Consider the following 17726-nt stretch of genomic DNA (forward strand, 5'->3'; position numbering starts at 1 on the left):
TAAATTCTAAAGTTCCACGTACCTGTAATCAGTTTTTTGGTGATAATTAGCTCCAATAACGCGTACGATTTTGCACTTGAAGCGAGGAAGATATGCGCTATATGATAACTAGCCCCTTAAAGTTCCCTGCTTTAAGACTATTTGCTAATGTCAGTTCCAGAATGAAATTTTTCGCTTAAAGCGCCAATAACGGTATCGGTAACGGCTTTCCTCACGTTAGTGAGTTTTGGAATATGCCTGTGAAGTGAGTGCCTTAAAGCGCAGTTAACGTGTCCATTAGTAGAAGGTACGAATCGTTAGCGGGTTCCAGAATATGCGTGCTGGCACCTCAGACAAGCAATTAATTCAGCTCGAAAATTTCATCTACCTACGAGTGATTACTTATTATCTCGAAAGAATCTTCAAGTGGCTTGAAAGTAGTTAGAGGATAAAAACCTACCAATCGGTTGAAAAGCGAAGGATAGGAGGAAGCAGTCGATGGTTAAGTGACAAATTGTTAAATTAAATTAAAAAGCTGAAGGTTAACCCCTCAACGCCGTCATGCGTACCCAGTACGCGCCCTTTAAATTTCGTATGCCGCCGTCATGCGTACCCAGTACGCTTCCTGACCTACTGTTTATAATATTTTTTCTCCGCCAGATATTGTATGTTAAATTAAAAATAATTACTCTATCTTTTGAAGAAATGTTTTTCCTTTCCATTAAAATATTCATAGCGGTTTTATGCCTTCAAGATTTTTTAAAAATGCTTCGATAAAATTCCGTTTTAAACCAGCTCCTTGACGACTTCGGTCCAAAAACTCATCGCCTTCTTTCAGCTGTTCTATCATGAAAACTTCCGCCTATTCTGATTGAGAGACGTCTAGAAGGGTCAGCTACTTTAGCTTGAGATACGGTATCTTCTAAGCTCAATGCCATCTCTCCGTCTTCTCCTTGTTTGTCGTCACCTCGAGCCCCAAGTGTGTTTGGCCCACCTCGTTAGTCCTAAGCGTCCTAAGCGAAGGGGCCATGTGCTTCGCTCTGCATTTATTTTTTTATTTTTTTTTTCTGGACAGTAATCAACGAAGATAAGATTCCATCTAAACAGTCAGCGTATACCAGGGCCCCTTCGAGATATTTTCTCGTCTCTTGAGGGAGCTTCTAAACCACGAGCTTCAGTCCACCCAGTCCACCAGAGTCATTCATGCTGTGTGGTGTTCGTTCAGGCAGTGTGCTGAAATTTTCATCGGGTGTACTTCCTGTGTGTGGTATTTTTTATAATTGGGGATCCTACGAAATGGGAATAGTATTGAAAGGCAAAAAAGAGACTCGGAAGTCTGTTTGTGTGTTAGGCTATAGTAAAATCATTGGTGGGGTGAATTTCAAGGGCCTGTTATTGCATTCGTACGTAATGGAAAGAAAACGCCATTACAAGTGATGTATGAAGTTATTTAGGAGACTATTGAATGAGGCAGTCCTAAATTCATGTTGTTCACAGGAAAAACACGTATAAAAATTTGACTTATCATTTCGCGTGCCATTGGGCGAGATAATATTTTTGAAATATCCAACGTCATACGAACTGTTTGGACTTGGCCGTCACTCATTACACAATTTAGTACCAAGACTCACAAAAATTGATTTCCTAAAGAAAATTCCTGCAGCTGGGAAGAAATCAAAGTCTCAAAGGAGGTGTGCAGTTTGTGCGTAACATGGGAAATGAAGAGTTTGCGTGTACTGTTGTGAAAAATGTGCAGTGGGATTATGTTTGGATTGCTTCAAATCATGTCAGAGCAGATTTTCTAAGGTAAATCATTTGAATATTTGGATATTGACGTTTGAAACATTAGCATATGATTACCTATATGAAATGATACGGTAATAATGGAACAAAGTCAGAGAAGTGGGCTGAAAGGTAAATTTTCAAGTAGGCAAAACGGGTAATCCTATCGAAAGTATCCAATCTGTTATGAAATTTTCAACCCCAAATAACTAAATAACATCATGTAATTGTATTTTTTAAATGCATGGAATGTTAGAGATCTCGTAGCTTATTCGAAACCAAAGAAAAATATTTCAAAATTGAAAATTAATTCATAAGTTCATAAAAAGAAATACATGAAACAATAAATATTTTTTCCAATCGCTCGAAAAATTATTATATAGTAGCGCATTATAATACGCAAGTTTACAAAAATTTTCAACGATACTGATCATATATTAAGAAAGATATAAATTATTGAATGATAGTATACCAAAAAGGCGAAGATTTTTAAATCTCATCTGGCCGCTGAGATGGGATTTAATTAAATGCCTGCCGCGCTTGAGGGGTTAATAATTAACCAATGGTTAATCAACCTATAATTAGGTACCAATAGTTAGTTAATCGACAGTTAATTACATTAATAATCAAATCAAAGGGTTTAATTTTAATTGCTCGGAAGAGCTAGCTATAGAATTTCAGGCGTGGTAAATTTTAAGGGCAATATGCAACAGTCACATAGTGCAACACATCCCAAAAGATAGCTCTAGTAACATTTGTTTAACTAACCTCTATCAATATGTTGTCAATTTAATTTCTTTATTTATCCAGGCATTTCGATTTAGGCAATAAAAAATAATAGGAAACCACCCTATTTGAGCATTACGCCAAAATGCTAAGCCTCCGTCGTATTTCTTCTTCTTCCGGTATTTATTTTCCTGCGTAAAATGCTTAAATAAATTCAGAAATATGTCGTGTTTGGTCTTATTCTTTTTTAAATTATGCACACATTACTAATATTTCAATCCAATAAAGGTGTAATAATAATTGCCGAAAGTCATTGTTAGACACCTTTCGGGCTAGTAGACGACTCAAAACTCCCAAGTTTTGTTTGAGATTCTGGAAATTGTTCTAACTGCTCTTTTCTGCGGTTTAAAAATTCTATCACTGTGACAAGATGTACCCCAAAATAGAATACCATATTTAATCCTAGAATATATTTACGCATTATATACTACGAGCAAAATATTGGGGAATATAATGGAAAATGACAAAGCAGGAGCAATTTCCACAATTTTAAATTTAATGTACTACCGGTTTCGCTTTACAGCATCATCAGTTACCTTTTCCATTATGTCACGTTTACACTTCATCTCGTTTGAAACCTCAGATTATATGGGAAATATAAGTTTTTTAATAAGTAAATATGAATGTATATAAATGTGAATAAATAAATATGAGATATGTGAATGTAACTGTGTAGTCCTGGATAAAGGAGGGCGGAGTCTACTTATGTGTAAATGAGGAAAAGAAGCGATGGCCACTGCAGCAGTAGCAGCATACTCACCATCAAGATTGCAGTATTTTTTTGGGATACGTCCGCAAACTGCTCCCACACATCCACAAGTTGCACAGAAAATATATCTTGATTGCCTGTGCTCACTAGAATGAGAGAAAGAAAAAGAATGCAGAAATTCAGAATCATTCATAACGTGGCAGTGCACATACACAGTCGAGGACCTCAAATCCATACATTTGTTAATAAGAGTCTCGCGGATAATCACACGCTCTCAGCACGAACCTTTTTCGACCCTTCCTAGCGGGGACTGCACATTATCTCGTACTCCGAGGGTAGTTATGCTCCTTCTTTTCCACATTTATAAACCTACCAGTGGCACTGCTTCGCGGACAATCATGCTTTGTTTGTATGATTTAGCTATATGAATAATTGTTGCTTGAACGTAAATATCTGACTTTGAATTGAATTCCTCATTTTATTCTAAGAATTGCCAAACTTTGAACGAAGCTCTACGGTCAATATTAACCCAGTATCGCCTGAATTAAAAAGTTTCTGCAATTTTTGTGGTAATCATATGTTTTAATCCGAATGAAATTCTGAGCCATTCAGTGACAATTTTATTCTTTTATCTCTAATAGTTACCGAGATACAGCCTGGTACCATATGGTACCGCTAGGCGTTTAAGGGGTCAAAAAATCGAAATTTTAAAAACTTTTCTGAAATCACATTTTTAAGCCAAAAACGTTAAATATTTATTATTTTCTGCAAAATACATTCATTTTCATCCAAAATTACGCTCAAATGCCATGAAAAAACCTGAAAAAGCTGTGAATGTGGCCATTGAGAAATTAAGTCCGCAGTGTAACGAAACGTAGTAAATACGAGGGTTGTACCAAAAGTAAGGTTCCCATATTTTTTACAAATACAAAACTTTTTTTAATTGATATTAATTTTCATATCGTTGAAAAGCTTACACTTTTGCCTAATTTTCAACTTAGTCTCCATTTTTTTCGACACACTTTTAAAGACAGTGCTCCAGCTTTTTTATCCCTAAGTTGAAGAAGTCTCCCGCCAACCTGTTGAGGAAGTGTGTGACCTCTGCTCGGACTTCATTGTCGCTCTTGAAGCGTTTGCCACCTAAGAGTTTTGTTTCGGGGATATAATGAAATACCCACGCTTCATTTCCGGTGACAGTAGAGACCAACAACTTCTCCTTGTTGCCCCCCAACTTAAAATTGTTGAAGACATTTGCGAGCAGTGTCAAGGCGTTGCTCCATGAATCCGTCAGTCATCAAACGGGGGACCCAGAAAGCACACATCTTGCAATAACCCAACGTTTCTGTTTAAGTTCTTTCAATTGTGCCATGAGAAGCTTCAGAAATGCGTTAAACAAATTCACGGACAAAGTAAAGAAGGATGTGAGATGGAAGAAATACGTAGGGGTGAAAAGATGATTAGCTGATAGAAGAATTGAGTGAATAGCTGCGTCAAACCAATCTTGTTAATCTTAATGTCAAATTATTGACCAGTGATGATGATGATGATGAAGTGAACCATCTCTTTCAGCCATTGTGCATGACCTATTTTATCTCTTTTGTCCTATTGTAGTTTTATAAATGAATATGTATCATATTTTACACGTGAAATTTGTATCACTATTAACAGTTTGACCTGCCTTATGTTTGTGACACAAACCAACGGGGTCAATAGACATTATTATTACGTCTATGACCCATCTTTGAGTTTTTGGGTGTAAAATATTTATTTGTGTGTCTTATGAGAAAAGAACTAAGTGGGATTCTGGTGATTCCCTCTAGTTTGGAGGCCATGGGATAAAGTTGGCACTGCTACATTGCGTGGTTTTCATTCCATCGGAGGGTCATTAGATGTATGAACACAGTTGTACGAAAAGGTTTCAAGAGCAGAGAGTGTATCTTCACAGGGTGTTTTGATACATCAAAGAACTATCGACAAATAAAACTTAAAAATCTCTTGGGTCCAGTGATTTCCCGAGATGTAAAGTTCCTTGGGAGGATGATAGATAAAAATAACTGCATAGAAGACAGTAATGCAGATGTACCAATTCATATGCTGTTAGACCCTTTTCTTCGATGAAATAAGGTGATTTGCTATTATTTTATTGCCTAAATCAAAAGATTGTTATTATATGACTCCTAAAGAACTTATTTCACGCTTTTATATTTTTAAATGATAATATCTATTTTTCCCCATTAACTGAAAAGTAAAAATTTTCAAGCGCTAGATAATGCGACGGCTAAGTATGAATGCTGGGGAAAGCCTAAGTGACGTCATTCTGGTTCCCACTGTCGCCGTATGAGGTGACCTTGGGGCAAGGATATGTGCGCTGCTGCGATGCAGGCTACTAGAAAGTAGCTGAGTACACTGCTAACAGGTAGCACTTGGCTTAAATAAGGTTTATTAATACCTTATCAAATGAAGGAAATTTTCCGACCATAGGCAGTTTTAGTTGGTGATTATTAAGAGATGTTTCCCTGAGCTCTGTGCCTCATGCATCCATTGGTAATCTCAGACGATGTAATTCTCCTTTCTACTCGTATAGAAACAAGGTCCCTGTGACGTCACGTGGAGTGGAATCGCTTTTTTCAAATGAGGTTAATATTGACCATTAACATTCGGCTAAACTGGGATTTACAAAACCAAAAAACTACTATATTATAAATACACAAATGGTGGTTAACGAATCACAATCAATGCCTATCCTTTTCTTTGATGAAGGAAACTACCCCATTGGGCAAGAGATAGCTCCTGTGGCTGAGGATGACAATGTGTGAATTTTAGCATCAGATGAAAGAGATCAAGTTGTCGGTGAGTGCCAGGACTTACAAAGGAACCCATTGAGAGAAAGGGTGACCGAAAAAAGCCCTGATGATATTGTGCTTTATCCAGCTGTGTGCAGAAATTTGTGTGATCCTACTTCAGCGCAAGAGCTATTGGATGGGACTGAGAGGGATCAGTGGAAAGATATAATGAATGAGGAATACACATTACTAATAGATAATGATGCATGGACTTTTGGACAAAGGCATTGTAAAAATATAAATGGGCATCCAAGGTGAAGTCTGGTGCTGACGGTGAAAGATGCAGAAATGGGGCCCAACTAGTAGCATTGGGCTTTATCCAGACAGAGATATGCAGTTGATTATGAGGAAACATTTGCTCCTAACAGGGTCATCAATATGACTGCAGAGTAAGCCTTGGTCATCAATAACCTTCCTATAACAACAGCCTTTCTCCAAGGGGACACAAGATGAGGTATATAAGGAGCAGTGCAAAAGCTTCAGAAAGGGGTCAGATAATAAAAATGATAACCATTCATTCATTGACGGCAATACAATAGCATAGTTTCATCAAGTGGTCATGAATACAATTGATGCATCACCGGTCTTTGGTTATTTTACAAAGAAAATCCTCGCAGCATATGTACGGTGGAAAGGATTGACCTATTCCCTACTATAAATACTAAAATATGGAATTGGACGTTTCTTTACCCGGGAGACGAAGGCTGAAAATATTCATCGGAGATATTCTTGTGCAGGTGAACAAATGCCAAATACATACAACCATTTTGTAGCTCTCCCCCTTTTATGATGGTCGCGGGTGTGCCATGTCTTTGTTCTGGGACCCTACACAGCGGAGCTTAGGCTTTTATTCTTGAAATCCGGGAGCAGGTACCCAGACCCCTTGTCTTATATTACCCCTCTGGCCTATATTGTCATGCTGGCAATTTGAGGAAATAATTAGAGATGTGCGAATAGTATCCGCGAATACTCGAATACCTCGAATATTAGAAAGTATTCGATATTCGAGGTTTCGAATAGTTATGCGAAAAGTACCGCCTCGAATACCTCGAATACTTTGAATTTCGCGTCATACACTGTCGCACGCACGTCGTTGGTAGTTGACTCGGAAAAATGAAGAGAACTCTAGTCGTTTAGTGCTCGCTGCGCCGTTTTACGCAAGTTGACGAATTACATCAAATTCGTGGATTTTAGCGGAGAAAAGAGTTCGACGAGGGGAACCGAAATGGTCGGGTGAAAAAATCCGAAAATCCCCGATTCCCCCCACCAGGAGAACTTCAGTGCCGTGGGATAGCAACCTAAGGGCATTTCCCACGATCCGCTATCCCCCTCCATTCAGCACTTGCCTCACCCACTCTGACGCTTTCCTCTTCTCCGAAATCAAACAAAAGGCCCCAGATCGCGCAGGGATCGCATTACGAAGACCCCTGCTTCGAAAAAAATATCAAGTTACGAGAACAATAAAAACGTGTTTCACGCCCTCCCCCCTTTTCTCACCCACTGACCTTTTTCTGGCTACCTGCTTCGAAGTTCCCCATTTCTGGAGGTCAACAGCTGTGTGAGTAACGTGGGATACTTACATTAGCGCATTTCCCAAGATCCGGTATCCCTCTCCATTCAGCACTAGCCCCCCCTCTGAGGCTTTCCTCTTCTTCGAAATAAAAAAAGGTCACAGCTCGCGCAGGGATCATATTACGAAGACCTTAGCTTCGAAAAAATACCAAGTTACACGAGAACAATAGAAACGTCTTTCGGGCCCTCCCTTTTCTCCCCCACTGACCTTTTTTCCTACCAGCTTGGAAGTTCCCCATTTCTGTGGAGGTCAACCGCTGCATGAGTCATCTATTAGCACAAAAGGTGTCTAAGAATGACTTTCGTCAATTGATGTTACACCTTTATTGAATTGAAACATTAGTAATGTGCGCGTAATTTCAAAAAGAATAAGACCAAACACGAAGTATTTCTGAGTTTATTTAAGCATTTTACGCAAAGAAATAAATGTCAAAATACGACAGAGACTTAGCATTCTGGCGAAACTCGATATGAGCAGCAGAGCTTCTCGGGAGTTGATGCCGTATTTTTTTCCGAAAACATATATCAAGTTACAATTTATGAGTGGTGCTATAAATCTTTATTGTTACAGTCCCAGACAAAGGGATATTTTCTCAGAATATTTGGTTTCTCCCTGATAGCAATTCCAATTCATCTTCTTATCTCGTGAGAACTCCCAAAGATGGACTAATAATAATAACTAACAAAAAAAACTAACAAAATAATTGAAGAAAATCCGGTGGAAAAGAGCTTGTATTTTGCAAAATGCCTCAGATTGTCAGCTAGCACTTGGCAGCAGGAGTGAGGGTAAAGCGATGTTAGTTGAATTAATTATATGCCCAATTGTTTCCATAAAATTAAAATATTCATTAATAAGCTAAATTCCTGTTCGAATCATTTAAAGGAAATCAAAATTACTCCCCAAAATCTTGTTTCCTGCTTCATAGGCAACCGAGTCAAACATACCAGCATTCATCATTTAGTATTCGAGGTATTCGAAATTCGAGGTATTCGAATATTCGAGCAATGATTTAATATTCGAATTCGATATTCGAATTCGAGAAATCTGCTATTCGACCCATCTCTAGAAATAATCCATTTACATTCCATACACAATAAGTCAAGTTCAAATATTTAAATTTCAATTATGATTCTTAGAAGGGCTAAATTGTATTCATGGTATGTCATGAGGGGGTAGGGTGGGCAGTCCCAGATTATGAGGGTCCACTACCTGCTAGACACACGCCTGGGGTCGACGGAAAAATATCTTCACCACTCCCTCACCATAGAACATCACACCTCAATAAATAATTCATGGTTACAGCTGCCAGAATACGGAGCTCTCTACCGATAGAAATAAGAAATTTGCCATCTATGCATGTATTTAAGAATAAAGTACACAAGTTGTTTAATGACATTTCATGGCAATTCCCGGTGTAACTAACCATGCAGACGTGATTGAGTACTGATGTGGGTGATGGGAGAATATATTCCGTATTCATGAAATAATTTTCTATTAGTCCTACGTTTTTATGTTACACCTGAATATTTTTCTTTGAATAAATAGTGATACTGTTTCAAATGTATTTAATATGTCTGAAAATTTTGTGTGGCTAGATACCCGGGTATCCGCATTCGGGATGCGATTGTACTTATAAGTATGCTTGCATAGATTTATATTTTGCTTTTGTTTTTGTTTCTTCTCCATTTTTTGCATTTTCTAAGTCTTGCTGTAATGTTCTTTTTCTTTGAACCTTTGTCAAATGATTTCTACTTGATTGTTGTGTACTTGTAAATTATCTCATGGGCCAAATGGCCAAGGATAATAAATTAATTGAAAATTGAATGTCCCGAACACAGTGGCAGAAAATTTTTGATGCTATCACAGCTAAATGGTTAAATCAGATTAGAGAATTAAATTTAAAATATTAGATATAGAGACTATAGGCAAGACAATGTCAGCCGGTATATTACGAAGATGAATGATTCCGAATGATTTCGGAAGATCCCATGAGGATGATCAGCAAGTCGCGGATCGAAACGTCAGTGGGAGACATGGAAGACATCAACCGGTGGAAAACCCGAGAAACTTTTCTGCAAAAGGTATCTGCTTAGAACCAAGAGGGGAATTTTTTCCAATAGGTTTCACAGTGGGGACAAAACTTTAGATGGCACCCTCAAGGATGGAGTAAAGAAAGTCGACACCTTCTTCCAGAGACAAACAAGTGATCACATCCATATCCACCTAGAACGGATTGATGCAAGTGACGGGATTGGCTCTGACGTCAGCACGAGCAGTGCTGGCTTCCGTTGGATACCACGTTCTGTATGAGTTAATTTGCTTTACCTTTCACCACATTATAGAGATTTTTGTGGTGAAGTTTCAGAAAAGTGGAGTTTCTGAAGATAGCGATTTTTCTTTCATTAATGACATTAATTCACTGGATTTCAGGAACGTGTTTGAGAGGTATTTTTGTTAAAAAAAATGCCTTTCCCACATGTTGTGCTGGGATGCCAAGGAAACAACAGGAGTGGACCCAAAGTTAAAGTTTTCAACTTCCCTAAAGATCCTGAGTTGGCAAACAAGTGGATTCAGACAATCAGAAGATACAATTTCACCCTTACAAAAAACAGTAAGGTATGTACCCTTTCTCGCTGTATGTAATTATTTGGATGTAATTTCTGCCAGGATGTGGCTTGGGAATGTTGATGAACAACTCCAGCACTGAAAGTGGCAATTTAAATATTGTAGTACAATTTATTTTGCTTTTTATTTTTCTTTTTTTGTGTTCATTAGTTCAGTAAACATGTGGTTTTAAAAGAGTTACCTACTGGGAATTAGCAGCAAATATAGTCTTTCTTAGCTTCCCCTTCGGTGTGTTATGTCCCGGAAACTCAGTACTCATTAAAAAAATATTTCAGTTCCTCAAAGTTGAAAACCTACTTCAATTAATTACGTCATTAGTCATGTAATCTGGTATTTTTGGAGAAACTACTATAAACATTTTATTTTTGGCGTAGTGCCTTTTATTACGGGGAAGATCTTAATCTTTTAGTTATTCTTGCTTTGAGATTATAATTTCAGCTTATCTATCCTTTTGTAATACCAAGGACACTTACTTGAAATGATGCATGGAAAGCATTTAATCATAAGAAACTTAATCAATTCTCGACAGACACATGCATAGGTTACTTGTGTGTATGAACTGCCATGAAAGAAAATTTATGTTTTTCTCTCATAATCGTCAGTGGTGCGATGAATCAGAATTGAACCATATCCTGCTTTTATCATCTCAAATGATCTTACCCTGAGAGCACAAAGTTTGCAGAATACCATATGAAAACCTAATGGTTTGCCGTATACCAAATATAGGCGACCACATTTGGTCTACATCAGGTCTACATTCGGTCTACATTAGGCGCAAATGTCTTCCTTTTTTGGTCTACTGGTAACTTAAAATGGTATAATTTTGGTCTGCGGTTTATTATTACCATGAAGTTTATTATTCCTTATCGTATATGCGTTACCAGAATAGTACTGTGACATAAAATAGTTCCGTAAACCCATCTTTTCCTCATTAATCTTAGATTTTTCAATAGACGTTCAATTCACCCAACTACGGCAATATATGGCTACGGCAACAACTAACAACAATTAACACAACGGCAATATGGCTACCAAACTGCCTACCTCGCCAGACAATATGCCGGTGTGGAAAATAAAAAAATTATAATAATAAATGTGGAATATTCTGCGAACAATACGAAGTTGTTCGTGATATATTAAAACATAGTTTTTCACATTTTGTGATACAGAGGATGTATGATCATCGATTTTTACGGATACAATCACAGTTTACGACGGCATAATATTTAAATATAATGTGCATATTATTCGAATTTTATGAACAAAATCGACAGAATATTATCTGCATTTTATGCGTATCCATTTATGCAACTTTTATACTGAAAAGAATTTTGAGTTTGCTGGGTGGCCGTTAATTAATGATTCTTATAAGAATCATAATTAACGATGAAATGTTACTAACAACGAAATAATAAACATATTATGTCAATAAATTATTAATAGTTTACGGCGGCAGAATATTTAAATATAATGTGCATATTATTCGCATATTATGTGCATAATCGACGGAATATTATTTGCATAATACACCTATCCATTTATGCAACTTTTATACAGTATAAATTTTGAGTGTGCTGTGTGGGAAGTAGTATTCAGCAAGTTTTCATTAAGTACCGTTGGAGTGATTTTGATTGCTACATATCCAAAGCTTGACTAATATTTTGTTCATAAGTATTACGAATGTTCCCATATAATGTTAAACTGATTTGTAATAAAACTATGATGTAGTAATGTATGACAGATTCCTGAGTTGATTTTAGCGCATATGTTGACTTTTCAGGTGATTTCCAAGAAGCGCTAGAGCTAGAAACCATGGCTATTAAACTTAAGCCATGCCAGAAAGCACAGAAAGTGCTACTTGATGCGAAAAACAGAAAGGCAAGGATAAGAATTCCTGCCAAGAAGACTCAACCTGGGGAGGAAAGCACGGAGGAAGAGAGTATTATGCCTCCTAGAAAGAGAATCCCTCCTCCTTCATCCATCAGGGAGAAAGCTGAAGAAAATGCTCCAATAGTGGATTCTTTAGAAAGCCTTGTATCTCTAATAGAAGATGGAGATGGTATGTAACTTAATGATTGCCCCATGTAACATTAGTAGCAACATAGGAAGACTGCTCCAATTTCCATTATTAATAATTTGCACATATAAAAGCAAATGACAATTTTGAAGTTTCAGTTATAGTTACTGTAACAGTAGTGGCTTTAAAATATAAGTATTTAATCACAGGGGTGCAGTTAGGAATTAAGGCTGGGGGGGTTTAGGTGCAACTAATACCGGGGTGTTTGGAGGTGTGGAATACCCACCAGGAAAAGAGATAGGTGGCAACTAATACTGGGGTGTGGGGGTATGGTATACCCGCCAGGATAAGAGATAGGTGCGAGATTAATAAATTGCGGAATTTTTAGATAAATGGTTCAAAATGGTGAGTTTTGCGGCTTTCTGAGGGATATTTTATTAATCGTTACACTATTTTATTCGTAATATCATCAAATAAAGTATCAGCATTGCTTGTGCATACTTCTGCATTTCTAATTTTTTGTAGGTCCATAACTTTAACTTCAGGGAATCTCTCGTTCGCATTCCAATCGTTGTCTCAAACTCGTAACAATGATTCTTTTCCTATTCAAATGCGGCAGAAACAGTCATCCAGCACATTTCAGTATTAATTTGTCGTGTCATGTAACACTTAACTATTTGTTGGATTATTTAGTTTTAGTAAAGTTTAGTTGTAGTTTTGCCTGTTATTTCGTCAAATTTTCTGCCACAGAAGTTCACAGGCTCATCAACATTATCATCAATCATTATTATTCGTGGGCTCGTTAAATGCTTTTATGAATTAATAAAATTATAAAATAAAATTAATTAAATCGATTAAACTGGCTTGTCTTCTCCTCAGAGGTTACAGAATATGTCTCTCAACTCCTACTCTTTTTTATCTCCGCCTCGTTATTCAACCTTGACTTCTCTGCACCTTTAGTTATTAATCTTTCCAGTTGAAACAAATTTTGGGCATTTGTGTCGCCATACATCAAAAAACATCATAGTCCTTAATCATATTAGGCTTGGTAATCTAATACACCCATGTCTCGTATAGCGCAATTTCGATTAGCGCAATTTCGATACAGCGCAAATTCGTTCCTCGGGGAAACATTGCAACGCAGAGTAGCCTAATCAAAAATCTTAAACGCTCTCGTGATAAAACGTGAACTTGCGCTAAGTACACACAAAATTTCTATCATTTTACGTATATTAATATTATTGCCTCAAATCTTCTTTTTTGTTTATATATTAATCGAAACCCATTGCATTGCAATGGCCAAAAGTATTACTTGTCATTGGGTCCGGATAGCCGGCCTGCCGAAGTAATTTATCTTGTCTCCTTAACAGAATGATAATAAATAATTTATATCGTTAATTAAGCGTGGGGCTAGTGGAAATGATTTTTTTTTCAGCAATACGGTTTGAGACGTATTTTTGCCGTCATAGGTTATCGGGTGATTGACTTCCAGGTAGAGGGTTTACGCTAAAGCCTTCAAGGTCATTGGTATTCAGTGGTGGCCGAGTTGCGCATGAATAGCATCAACACATAAAAGGGTCCGCTATAGAGTCTCAAACACAATGGCTTCGTTCCCTCCCCGCAGTCGCAGGCCTTCTGCGTCTCAGGAATACAGTTCAGCAGTGGAAGGTGATTTAGATAGAGCCATACAGAGAAAAAACCAAGAGAATATGGCAAAAAATAGGAATGGGTTTAAAAAAATCAAGAATTTATCAAGAAAAACTATAAACCTAGAAGAGGAATTGAAAGAGGTCAATTGCTTTGAAAATGGAGAGCGTCAAAGCGATATTGAGCGGAAGTTTAAATGCACGATGCCTTATTCTGAATAAAGACGAAGTTAAAACATCAGTGACTCAGCCGCACCAACTTCAACCAAGCGGTCTACACATACGTAAAGTTCATAGTGAATCAGTACAAAAAGACGAGAGTGGTAATCGCTCCGAGACATTTAGTGAAAGCTCCGGTTGGTTTCAGAATGTAAACGGCAAGCAGGTATTTTCAGTGCGGCGATATCAGGTGAATCTGCAAGTGTTGATAGCGCAGTCACCGCAACATTTTCTGATGAACTCCAAGCTGTGATTGAAAGTGGCTCCTTTCCCCCTCAACCAGATTTTAGTGTTGACGAGACGATATTCTTTTGGAAAAGAATGCAATCTCGTTCATTCATTTTTCAGGGAAGGAAAACTTGGGTCAGGTTTCAAGGCATTTAAAGACTGTTTCACGTAGCTGTTAATGACTCGGCGGACTTCAAATTAAAATGATTTATCATTCATAAACTCCGCTAGCTATGAAATTGAATTCAAAATAGCATTTTCCTGTCATTTCGATGAGCGACTAAAGGGCCTGGATGACACAATAGTTGTTTTTAGACTAGTTTGAAAAATCGTCAACTGCCGGCAACTCATTACGATCCCCTGAGATAGCAGATGTTAGCCCACCCGCACGACAGGAGGGAATTTCAAAAGCACGTAAGAATTTTTTTAAACATGAATTTAAGTCTTCAAATGCATGCATACTATCTTTAAAGATGTTTTAAACTATAAAAAATTATATAAATAATGTTTTCTAAGGATATTTATGGGAATATATATGTTTTAGCCTTTCCCTTGGGCTACAACCTTGTCGCGGTGGAAAGGCTTGCGCGTCCCTATATGACCCCTAGAGCTGCACTGGCGGGATTAATTCTAAATTATTCCCGGTAGGGCCACCCATGCCAGATAGGTCGAAGGGTAGGAGCCTGACGAAAGGTAGTCCACGTGATGGTGTCACGTAAAAAACACTGTTGGAATGGAAGTGGGAAACCCTACCAACTATCTCTTCCCTGTAAACATGGAGTACAACCAAATGAGCCTCGGAATCTCATCGCCCGGGACCCGTCCGCAAAGGGCGGGTGTCGGGCACGGCAACGAGGTCGGCAAGGTCCTCGGGGTCGCCAACATGCGAAATCCTTGCAGAGACTTATCATCATCATCATCATCAGCTGCAGCAGCAATGGAGAAGGAAGAAAAGAAGACCAAGAAGATGGAGAAGAAGAAGTCGGCTATAAATGTGGGGACGTGGAATGTGAGGACTATGATGAGGGCGGGAAAGTTAGAAAATATCAAAAGGGAAATGGATAAAGGGAGGATAGATATCTTAGGATTATGCGAGGTGAGGTGGAGGGATGGCGGGGACTATTGGAGTGAGGGGTATAGGGTTATATATAGTGGAGGGGAAGAGAGCCAGCAAGGGGTAGCTTTAGTGTTAACACATTCCGTGCTGACCGTTTTTTGAAGAAAATGCCCTGTGGCTGACTTTTTGGCAAAAATTTGTATTTTTTTATTATTATTTTAACGACGTGATCTTATGATTTGTGATGCCTTCTACATGTTTTCGCACTTTTTTTATAGATAACCCTTCATTTGTTAAAAATTTAAAATTTAAATTTTCTAAGTATCCTGTCAAACTTTTGATACCTTCCCGCAACACACCTACATGTTTCCCACATTTCTTTGCTCTTTGTCAGTACTGTAGCGAAAACCCGTTCAGACTTTATCACTTTCTGGAAAAAACTAAAGGAAATAGTAATGCAGCAAACATTATTTTTATAATCTGGAAATGATAGATTCAAATACGATTTTAAATGTTTTATTGCTCAAAAGAAAATATTGCGAGTATTACCAATATTTCCAGCAAAAGTGTTGCTCCCTATGGAGGAAAAATTGTTATAAACGATATGATATCCTCCGGATAAGATTTTATAATGATATACATTGGTTTATAAATGAAAGGGAAAATTTGTATAAATGAAGAATTGTTGCAATGAAACATTTTTTTACAAATCAAAAATTGACCAGCATTTTTAGAATAATTTTTCAGTTACTAAATACATCGCATAAAATAATATCTTTTTAAATAAATATTGAAATAGAAAATATAACAGGTAAACATTAAAAAAATAATTTTTTCCCGCTGGGTAAATAATTTTCTGCACCACAAATTCTTGTGATACTTCTGGAAACAGTCAAGACACCATCGAGGATCAGATAGGCAGGTGGGGCTCTATAATATGATGTATCCTGGTGGACATTCTTCTTGAAGCACTGCCTACATCTCTTCTGTTTTCGTCTTTTCTGTCTATCGTGTTTTTCATATAATCGGGGAAATGTCCTAATAAGCCCTTGGTTTAGGTTGAGGTAGGCTAGGATGACTATCTCCTCAAAGGGATCGAAGGTACAGATATTGTCATAAGATTCTATAACTGGAATTAGAAAGTCGATGAGAGGAATTTTTAAAAAAATTTCTTTGAATAAAAATTACGTTTCTGCAACAGTGATTTCAGTAGGTGGATTCCCAATTTTTAGTATCATTTGATTCATCAATTTTCTTTCAATGGAAAAGTCAGACATTATTTGATCCCAATGATCGAGGCCACAATTGGAATTGCTATGTTCAACCACCGCATGTGGCTTTCACAGCGTGCACCCTCGCTTTTTCGTAGATTCGTTGATTTTTTGCACTGAATTCAGCGATGATCATCCGCTCTTCCCTCTTATCCGTCCACCTTAGGATACCAATTTTATACTCATGAAAGGCCTCCACCACCTCACCGTTCTTTAATTCGTAGCAGAGCACCAAAAGAGGAATAACTTTCTTGCCTCTCCTCAGTGTCCCCGTCAAGTTAGGTTTCCCATTTGGATGGAATCTAGAACTGGCTACCCTGTTATAAAAGTTATCAATATAAAAGGATTAGCCTCAGTCTAAATGATCCTCCATCATTTGTTTACCATCTTCTCCGAATGCCCTTTTCCAGACAGTCCAGTTCCTTTCTGAGTTGGAGGACCTGCAGCGCCAAACCCTTTGCTTCCGTCAACATATACAACTTTATTGCGTACCTGTGGCGCTTTCCCCTCATATATTCACTATATCCCAGCCTAGCTCTCCATGAAACCATAGACTCTTCCAAACTTAGGTCACGTGAGCGGGTCACTACTTTTTCCATTGATTCCTTGAATGCGTCTATATGGGGCTAATTTTGAATAATCAGTGGGCCAGAGGAGAGTTAGAGTCAGAGAACGTAGATAGGTTCTTGTTGATTTGAAGGGCTTGGAGAATTGACATGAATTGATCAAGCGACGTTTCTCTCTCCTGAAGCAATGCAAGTCATATAAAGATCAAGCTTTTCAATTATTGGAGATACAGGAGATTTGGATAATTCTAGCACGAAAAATAAGGCCAAAAAGTGGGGAAATTCTTCTATGGTTAAATATTTCCATCTAGTAAATTTCCTTCAGGACACGTATTGCCCATTTCATATCTTCGGATGTATATATCATCGGGCCGGATCAGTTTCTCCGAGTTCGGCGGTATGTGACTGGGTTAGTGGAAATTGTT

The 17726-nt window shown here is 37.8% G+C and overlaps 1 long non-coding RNA gene across 1 annotated transcript; it reads left to right on the forward strand.

The window, feature by feature from the left end:
- Nucleotides 1–9462: 9462 nt before the first annotated feature.
- LOC124161899 lies at nucleotides 9463–12367 on the forward strand. Its single transcript, XR_006865422.1, has 3 exons — nucleotides 9463–9976; nucleotides 10103–10288; nucleotides 12078–12367. It is a non-coding gene; the product is annotated as an uncharacterized LOC124161899 (long non-coding RNA).
- The last annotated feature ends 5359 nt before the right edge of the window (nucleotides 12368–17726 follow it).

This window comes from Ischnura elegans, chromosome 7 (assembly GCF_921293095.1).
Source record: "Ischnura elegans chromosome 7, ioIscEleg1.1, whole genome shotgun sequence".
Classification (NCBI taxonomy): Eukaryota; Metazoa; Arthropoda; class Insecta; order Odonata; family Coenagrionidae; genus Ischnura; species Ischnura elegans.